This window comes from Montipora foliosa, chromosome 13 (assembly GCF_036669935.1).
Source record: "Montipora foliosa isolate CH-2021 chromosome 13, ASM3666993v2, whole genome shotgun sequence".
In the NCBI taxonomy this organism is placed as follows: Eukaryota; Metazoa; Cnidaria; class Anthozoa; order Scleractinia; family Acroporidae; genus Montipora; species Montipora foliosa.
In genome coordinates this window covers 32,561,938-32,570,221 of record NC_090881.1, presented here as the reverse complement: position 1 = coordinate 32,570,221, position 8,284 = coordinate 32,561,938, and the positions used below count along the sequence as shown (strand labels likewise).

Sequence of the window (8,284 nt, the reverse complement as noted above, 5' to 3'; positions counted from 1 at the left end):
TAAGCGCACAGCCATTTCATCTGGTTATAATGCGCTGCTTAGCAACTATTCACCGAAGTGCGGGTGGCTAAAATATCCAGGTGAGATAATATAGCACAAAAAAAAAAGATTTTAACTCATTTATCCCAGCAAGATTACAACATTTTCGGGAGCAAATTCCGTGCGAATTGCTCGGAGTTGAATAGCAAAAGATGTCCGGAGTTTGAGTAGCCAATCAGCGCGCGAGTTCAACGCTATCCACTGTTTTAGTATATGCGCTGTGAAACAACAGGACCAAAGACCAAGGAATAAAAATACCTAAGCAAAGGTAACTCTGTCAACATTGCACTCTACAGGCGAAATAAGACGTGTAACTCATTACAATATTATTTAACCTTGAAGTGCCCATCTCCTATTCAAGCAAATTTTTAGTGTTCTAATTTATGCAATATGGAACTAAAGAGAAAAAAATGTCAATAATGACCAATAAACATTAAAGTTTGTTTTCTTTGCTTGTCTCAAACAGCTAGAGATGAAGTAAATATCTTACTAACAACGGCTTTTGATTTTCCCGTTCAATTTGAGAGAGAAACTCAGGCCCTTAGTTTTGGTGCGGCTCTTCAACTCATTTGCATATTTGTTGGCTTGGTGACCTTGCTTATGAATGAAAGCGAGGCTGGCATTGACCTTGCATTGATTCAGACATGACTGCATTTGGTGCAATTTTTCGTGTACACCAGATCAGTTCGTGCTTTGATAAGGAAAGCAGAAAGGTTAGTATCTGATCAGTCACCGACGGCCTCTATTCCATGCATAGGCTATAATAGGCAACACAGCCACAACAATTGATACTGAAAAGAAGCAGAAAATAGTTTAAAACAACATGTATTTTAGTTTAACGAGCTTCAAGGGTAATCGCTAATATGCTTTCTTTTCAGATAATAATCAGGAAGAGTTTAGCAGCGTTATTTTAATAACATCAAATAAGATACCAAGGAAAGTTAATCTGCTTCTGGAAGTGCGCCCTCATCATTATGTCCAGAGGTCTTCACATGGCTGAAGTCTGTTTCATAAGTTGAACACCAAGATTCTTCGTCTACTGAGGTAACAAAACACAAACTCTAGTACTTAATGATTGAGGTACCTCAAGGTGCACGCTTTGCAATTCAAGCACGGTTCAGATTCACAATGGTCTCCTTGACGCCGTCATTTGGGATGTCACGCAACACTCTGTCAAAGAGACTGCGAAGAGGGAGCATTGCGTGACATTTCAAACGATGACTGCGCAGGGTGCCGAATTCACAAAGCGCGTTATCAATATATTACTGCAGTGAATAATTAACAACTATTTACGGAATTGGAGGTGGCTAGTGGTGGTTACCAAGCCGCGAAGCCATGAAAAGTTGTTTCAGAATTTACTAAAACAGTGAGATAAGAAAGCAAAAAAAGTTGATTTTAACTCATTTATTCCCGCAACGACTACAATATTTTCGGGCGCAAATCCCGCGCATGTTTCTCTAAGGTGAATAGCAAAGGATACTTGGAGTTTGAATAGCCAATCATAGCGCGTCTTCAACACTATCCAAGGTGACACACCGTAACACCAACCGTTACCTGGTGCAATCGACACATCACGCATGCGCACAACCATTTCACCCGGTCAATTAGCAGCCATGGACAGCTGTTTCGGCTTTGCTGGGCCTCATCAGCATGGCGTAGCTAACATACCAGCCGGGTGTTTTAGGCACCCCTTGCCTTTTTTGTTTTGTTTTACACATATACGGGCCCGTTGTCTTCATTAATAATTCATGAAGTTGACAGTCAATAGGTGCGCAGTATTCAGATTACACAGATATTCATATTATAAACAAATGTGGCGTTACTGAGTTTTGGAGTATGCGTAGAGTTGACTAGTTTATCAGTTTCACCACATAGACTCACTCATCCATTTTGACTTCGGCCAGAAACCTATAACCATGAGTTATTCTCGTGGTCTGTCAATTGTTATTGAATTTTCGACCTCGGTTAATGCATTCAGTTTCTCGTGCTCTGATTGGTTCGCTCAATCTCGGTTATAAGCTCATACGCCTTAGTTTGCCCTTATATGGCAAATGATTACGCTAAGCGTTGCTAAGCTAAAAAATTTTCGCCGGGATGCGAAATTTCTCTCTGTATAAAGCAAAAAACCCAGTTTTTGTGGAAACTTTGGATCAATTTTGACGCTTAGGAGTACGCGAAAAAGTAAGAAATGATTTTGTGATGAGTCTGTGTCTGTCTGATCACCAGGTATTACACAACATCGCATCTCCATCTTCAAGATTTTTCGATTTCGCTCGGATTTTCTCGCTTTTTTCGCTTGTATTTCGCAACTTCAAACTTTTGGAGTTTAAGGAATTTAATAAAACAATTATTCCATTCGCACTTGTTGGATATGAGACTGGTTATAGCCAACTCATATCCAAGGCGCACTCATGGAATAAATTGTTTAGTAGTCCATTAGGAAGATTCTTTCCAAGTCGACCACTCATGTTGAATAACATTCCCCAAGAAGACAACACTTGAAAATAAAACTTTAATAACAATCCAAAATTAAGTTATAAACACTGCAAATAGCAGCGCGGCTAATCAGGGCAGATCGTTGAAAGACATGTCACCTAAGTTCTGTTTAATGACATAATTGAAAGAAATAATATATATATATTTATGAACATAGAAGCAATCCAATGTAAACTCTAGTGTAGCCAGCCGAAATATAGATAGTACATTACTAAATCAAATCTACGTTTTATCGGCTCTTGCTCAAAATATTTAATTTTTCAATTTATGTAATGAACGCCTATCAAAAGCATCAGTACATGAAGCTTCTGGAATGTAGCCAACAATGGAAAGTTTGAAGTAGAGGTGACGATTTGACAAAAACTAAGATTGTTGAAAATCTGGAATTTGTTAAAATTGTCTGAGAGATAAATTAGCGTGTTGTTGCTAATTGACACCATACACCTAGTGCACGATCGTTATTTGCGCAACTGATGTATCAAAACCAAGATGTGCATGGAAGTGTTACGTAATTCAAGATGGCGCTGACTTGCTAAAGCTCACCCTATGTACAGGACACCCAAGATTAGAAATTGCGTTCTCCTTCATTTTATTTAATTGGTAAATAAGTATCAGTAGAATGCAACTATTGAAAGAGATGTTGCATGTTAATACACGGATTAATAGATTTTGTGAGCAAAGTGAACGCCAAACCGTACTGCGCACGCGTAAAGGTAAAATACCGCTTACTGGTACTGGTGGTTTTCATCCCACAAGTTCGCGGCAGTAATCTTTGATGCTATATAATAACCGAGCCAAACATAGGTTAAGACGGGTTACAAGGCGGTAATGCCTGTAGCCTGTTGGGGGGTAGGGTGAAAAGGCGGTAATACCTGTGGGGGAGGAGTGTTAACAGGCAGTAAGGTGGTAATACCTGTAGCCTGTGGAGGGGTAGGGTTAAAAGGTGGTAATGCCTGTAGGGGTGTTAGGTTAATAGGCGGCGAGGTGGTAATACCTGTAGCCTGTTCAGGGTTGGGTAAAAAGGTGGTAATTCATAATAAAATATAGGTAAGTTAACGCGGAGGATAGGGGAAGATGAGGGAGATCCAGATTCTATCCATCTCATCAATTAACGCAGCTTTATCAGAATAACTGTCTTGTCTTTTGGTTATTGGGTTCTTGGATCTATATATTTGGTGATGTCTCAGATATAAGAATTTTTATGAAGGTTCAATCTAACAATTTGCAGGTATGAATTAAGAAGCACTTTTTCCTCAGTTATTTTAATTTAAGACGCTGGGTCAATCTTGACCTCTTTCCTTTTTTGTCGCTTATTTGGTACCTATAGACTGAGAAGGGCCTGGATATGGCGCATCGGTGATCTGACTCCGAGATTTGGATTGGGCGACTAGTGAATCTGTTATGGCATCCTTCGCATTCCTCATCCTCAACTAGAACTGGAGAATTTTTTGAGCTAGAACTGGAGAATTTTGCTCTCCAAACTGATAGGCTTTCTACTGATTGGCTGTTTTGTGGACGTAAGTTTTGTTTCTGTTTCAAGAGTTCGTAACTAATCAAATAAGCTGACGCGCTTGTGGTTAACTAGCTCAGAAGTTTCGAACTGTCAGCGCATTAACACGGCATTACGTTTGTCAGCTACACTTAAATTGGAGGATTAATAAAGTTAATGTAGTTAATACACGGATTAATAGATTTTGTGAGCAAAGTGAACGCCAAACCGTACTGCGCATGCGTTAAGGTAAAATACCGCTTATTGGTACTGGTGGTTTTCATCCCACAAGTGCGCGGCAGTAATCTTTGATGCTATATAACAACCGAGCCAAACATAGGTTAAGACGGGTTACAAGGCGGTAATGCCTGTAGCCTGTTGGGGGGTAGGGTGAAAAGGCGGTAATGCCTGTGGGGGAGGAGTGTTAACAGGCGGTAAGGTGGTAATACCTGTAGCCTGTGGAGGGGTAGGGTTAAAAGGCGGTAATTCATAATAAAATATAGATGAGATAACGAGGATAGGAGAAGATGAGCGAGATTCAGATTCTATCCATCTCATCAAGTAACGCAACTTTATCAGAATAACTGTCTTGTTTTGGAAGATTTGGAATATAAATTTTGGTTATTGTGTTCTTGGATCTATATATTTGGTGATGTCTCTGAACTAAGAATTTTTATGAAGGTTCAATCTAACAATTTGTAGGTATGAATTAAGAAGCACTTTTTCCTCAGTTATTTTTAATTTAAGACGCTCGGTCAATCTTGACCTCTTTCCTTTTTTGTCGCTTATTTGGCACCTATAGGCTGAGAAGAACCTGGATATGGCGCATCGGTGATCTGACTCCGAGATTTGGATTGGGCGACTAGTGGATCTGTTATGGCATCCTTCGCAACCCCCATCGTCAACTGGAGAATTTTGCTCTCAAAACTGATAGGCTTTCTACTGATTGGCTGTTTTGTGGACGTAAGTTTTGTTTCTGTTTTAAAAGTTCGTAACTAATCAAATAAGCTGACGCGCTTGTGGTTAACTAGCTCAGAAGTTTCGAACTGTCAGCACATTAACACAAGGCATTACGTTTGTTAGCTACACTTAAATTGGAGGATTAATAAAGTTAATGTAGTTAATACACGGATTAATAGATTTTGTGAGCAAAGGGAACGCCAAACCGTACTGCGCATGCGTTAAGGTAAAATACAGCTTATTGGTACTGGTGGTTTTCATCCCACAAGTGCGCGGCAGTAACCTTTGATGCTATATAATAACCGAGCCAAACATAGGTTAAGATGGGTTACAAGGCGGTAATGCCTGTAGCCTGTTTGGGGGGTAGGGTGAAAAGGCGGTAATGCCTGTGGGGGAGGAGTGTTAACAGGCGGTAAGGTGGTAATACCTGTAGCCTGTGGAGGGGTAGGGTTAAAAGGTGGTAATGCCTGTAGGAATGTTAGGTTAATAGGCGGCAAGGTGGTAATACCTGTAGCCTGTTGAGGGGTTGGGTTAAAAGGCAATAATTCCTGTTGGGGTGTAGGGTGTCTTTTGTCTGTAATGAATGAAGGGGGTATTTTCTAAAGAAACTGTGGTGCTGCGTCGGTGGGGAAGTAGTATACAAAAATTTGGTTTTATCAATGGAGTTGATAATGTAAATTGGCCACCGTACAGAGATTCTAAAAGCTGTAGAATCTCTGTACGGTGGCCAATTTACATTACCAACTCCGTTGATTAAACCAAATTTTTGTCTGTAATGTATTTGTTGGGTTGTAAGACGCTACGGTAGAGTGCCTGAAGGTGGAGTTTTTTGCTCAATCTGTCGTTTTTGTAGCACAACTCCGTATAGCGAAACTACCGGAGAGAGAGAAAGAGTTAAATGAAAGAGAAGAATAACCACTTCGAATTAAACAATGTTATCCAGGAAAATAAATTTCCAAGGCTGTTTTGAACAGAGTTTCATATCAATATTGCGGGAATTAGTGCTGCATTTTTGAATTGGGGCGTTTTTTTTCCTGAACGAAGCTTTAATGGTAGAGTATTTTCCCATAAAAAATTCACTCACAAGCATTTGCTGCCCCTCATTCGAACAGACTAAAATCTGAACAAAAAATGTCTTAATGTTTACCCTATTGCTGGTTTTCACTCAAGTGATCAACAGCCATGTTTTTCAACGAAAACAAAAGGAAGCGTTTGCATAATAATAAAGTTAAATTCCCGGAGGATTTGGTCGGAGCACCAACATGGCCACCTTTCCTTTGTTTCGGGGCACCAACATGGCGGTCGTGACGTCATGTGAAAACCGAGAATAAACAAATGTCTTTCCATACACCGACGCCTTTTTAATAAAGAATAAACGCGAAAATGTAATCTCGCTTTGCAAAGTCACGTTTGATAAATTTTGCAAATACGAGAGAAAATGTGAAGGTTTCTCCTGTTAAAGCGCTTAGTTAAAAAATGTTTTCCCGGATAAAAATGCCGAGGACTTGTTGGTTAAAAGCCGCAGTGCCGCGATGTATTGGAAAAAGTGATATCGTTTCATGTTCTAACAAACAATGCATCGTTCAATGTGACATTTTACTGACAGCGCCGAATTTATTTTTTCAGGAACATTGCAGGTGGCGTTTATTGGACTAAAGCTCGTCTGGTCTGAAATAATCATGGATTCGTCTTCTTTTTTCCTGGTAACGAATGTAGTTTAAAACGACTATTTATGTTATGAAAACGTTTTTACGTAGACAATAGTTAAATTTGATTTCGTATCAAGAACGCTTTAATCATGAGTTGTTTGTCACAGCATATGCTATTGTGTTTATGAAGTCCCAGTGGGCTCACCAATGTGGCCGTTTTTTACCATAATGGCCGCCGTGACGTCATTCTCGTTACTGTTTTTTGGCCCAGCACCATTGCTGCGTCCTTTGTGACTTGGAACAGTCTTCTTTCATAATGCAATCAAATTAATATTCTTTTGTCTTCAGTAGTGCTCATACAGAACTGTTAGCCTTGCCACTATGGCCACCGTAACGTAATAATACAAGAAACAAAAACAATCAACAATACCAAACCAAAATTAACTGTTCATCAAACAATAGTTGCCATATTGTCTCTGCACGGTAGCTCCATTGTGTCTTTCTATTGAACTAGGACGATTTTGTCATTGTGTTTTGCTCTAGGCTCTTTTGTTGAATCCTTTGTGATACTACTCTGATTTGGCCCATTCTCTTTTCATAATGGCGTCCAGTTTAAATATTCTTTTGTCCTAATGCTAATATGATCTTCACTTCTTGCCAATATGGCCGTCATTCTTTTGTTCCGATACGCCATTGTTGTCGCCGTGACGTCACATCCATTCACTTCATTCGGTCCCAGGTGACTTAAAACAAAAGAAGGAATTATACATATGCAAATTTCAATGACATACAAACAATGGCTGGTCTATTGTTATATTCTATTGTACTAGGCCGTTTTCTCTATTGTTTCCGCGCTTGTTTCCTTTGTTATGATCATTGTAATGTTGCTTAAATATCAGTAAATATGAAGCTTGAACATCTCAATTACAATAAGGATGATAAATTAACATAAACGAATGTACAATAAATACAGAAATAATTTTGTAAACATGTTGAGTCAGAAATAGGCTACGATCTTAGAAGTTGATGAGTTCATTGATATCAACAATTTTCATCTTGTTTTGACAGTTGCCGTTCGACCTCTGACATTCTCCGCGGAAACCATAAAGGATAAAGAATGAACAATTTTAGAGTCTAATTTGGACGGAGAAACCTTGTCCAGCTCCGATGGCTTTTTAGCGGTAAGAAGCGAACGCTTTTATTTGAGTATTTTATGGGGATTTGTGTTAGTTCAGCCATTTCCTTTGTAAAATTAGCAATATTGGGCAGGAAACAAATTCAACCAATCAGATTGCACGATTTGGGTCACGTGATCGAAACTGACCAATCAGAAAGCTGTAATGTTTATTTACAACCACGGATCAGTAAAAAATAGGCCTAAAAAAATTCAAGCGCTCTGATTGGCCAATTTTGATCACGTGACCTTAAATTTACAGAATACTGTAACCTGATTGGTCGCTTTTGCTTCTTGCCATTAAAAAAAAAAAAAAAAAAAAAAAAAAAAAAAAAGGAAGAAACTTTTTCCCCTCATTTTTTCTTTCTCCTTGACAGGTCCTCTATTATCCTCTTCCCCCTTCTCTATCTTACCCATCCTGTCCCTTCCCCCCTTATGATGCATCCGCGGTTGTGTTCCCCCCCCTTTTATGTCACC

The 8,284-nt window shown here is 39.3% G+C and overlaps 1 long non-coding RNA gene across 1 annotated transcript; it reads left to right on the top strand.

Moving 5' to 3' along the window:
* The first annotated feature begins 4,834 nt into the window (after window positions 1–4,834).
* LOC137982816 (uncharacterized) lies at window positions 4,835–8,142 on the top strand. Its single transcript, XR_011118829.1, has 3 exons — window positions 4,835–4,987; window positions 6,611–6,687; window positions 7,702–8,142. It is a non-coding gene; the product is annotated as an uncharacterized lncRNA (long non-coding RNA).
* The last annotated feature ends 142 nt before the right edge of the window (window positions 8,143–8,284 follow it).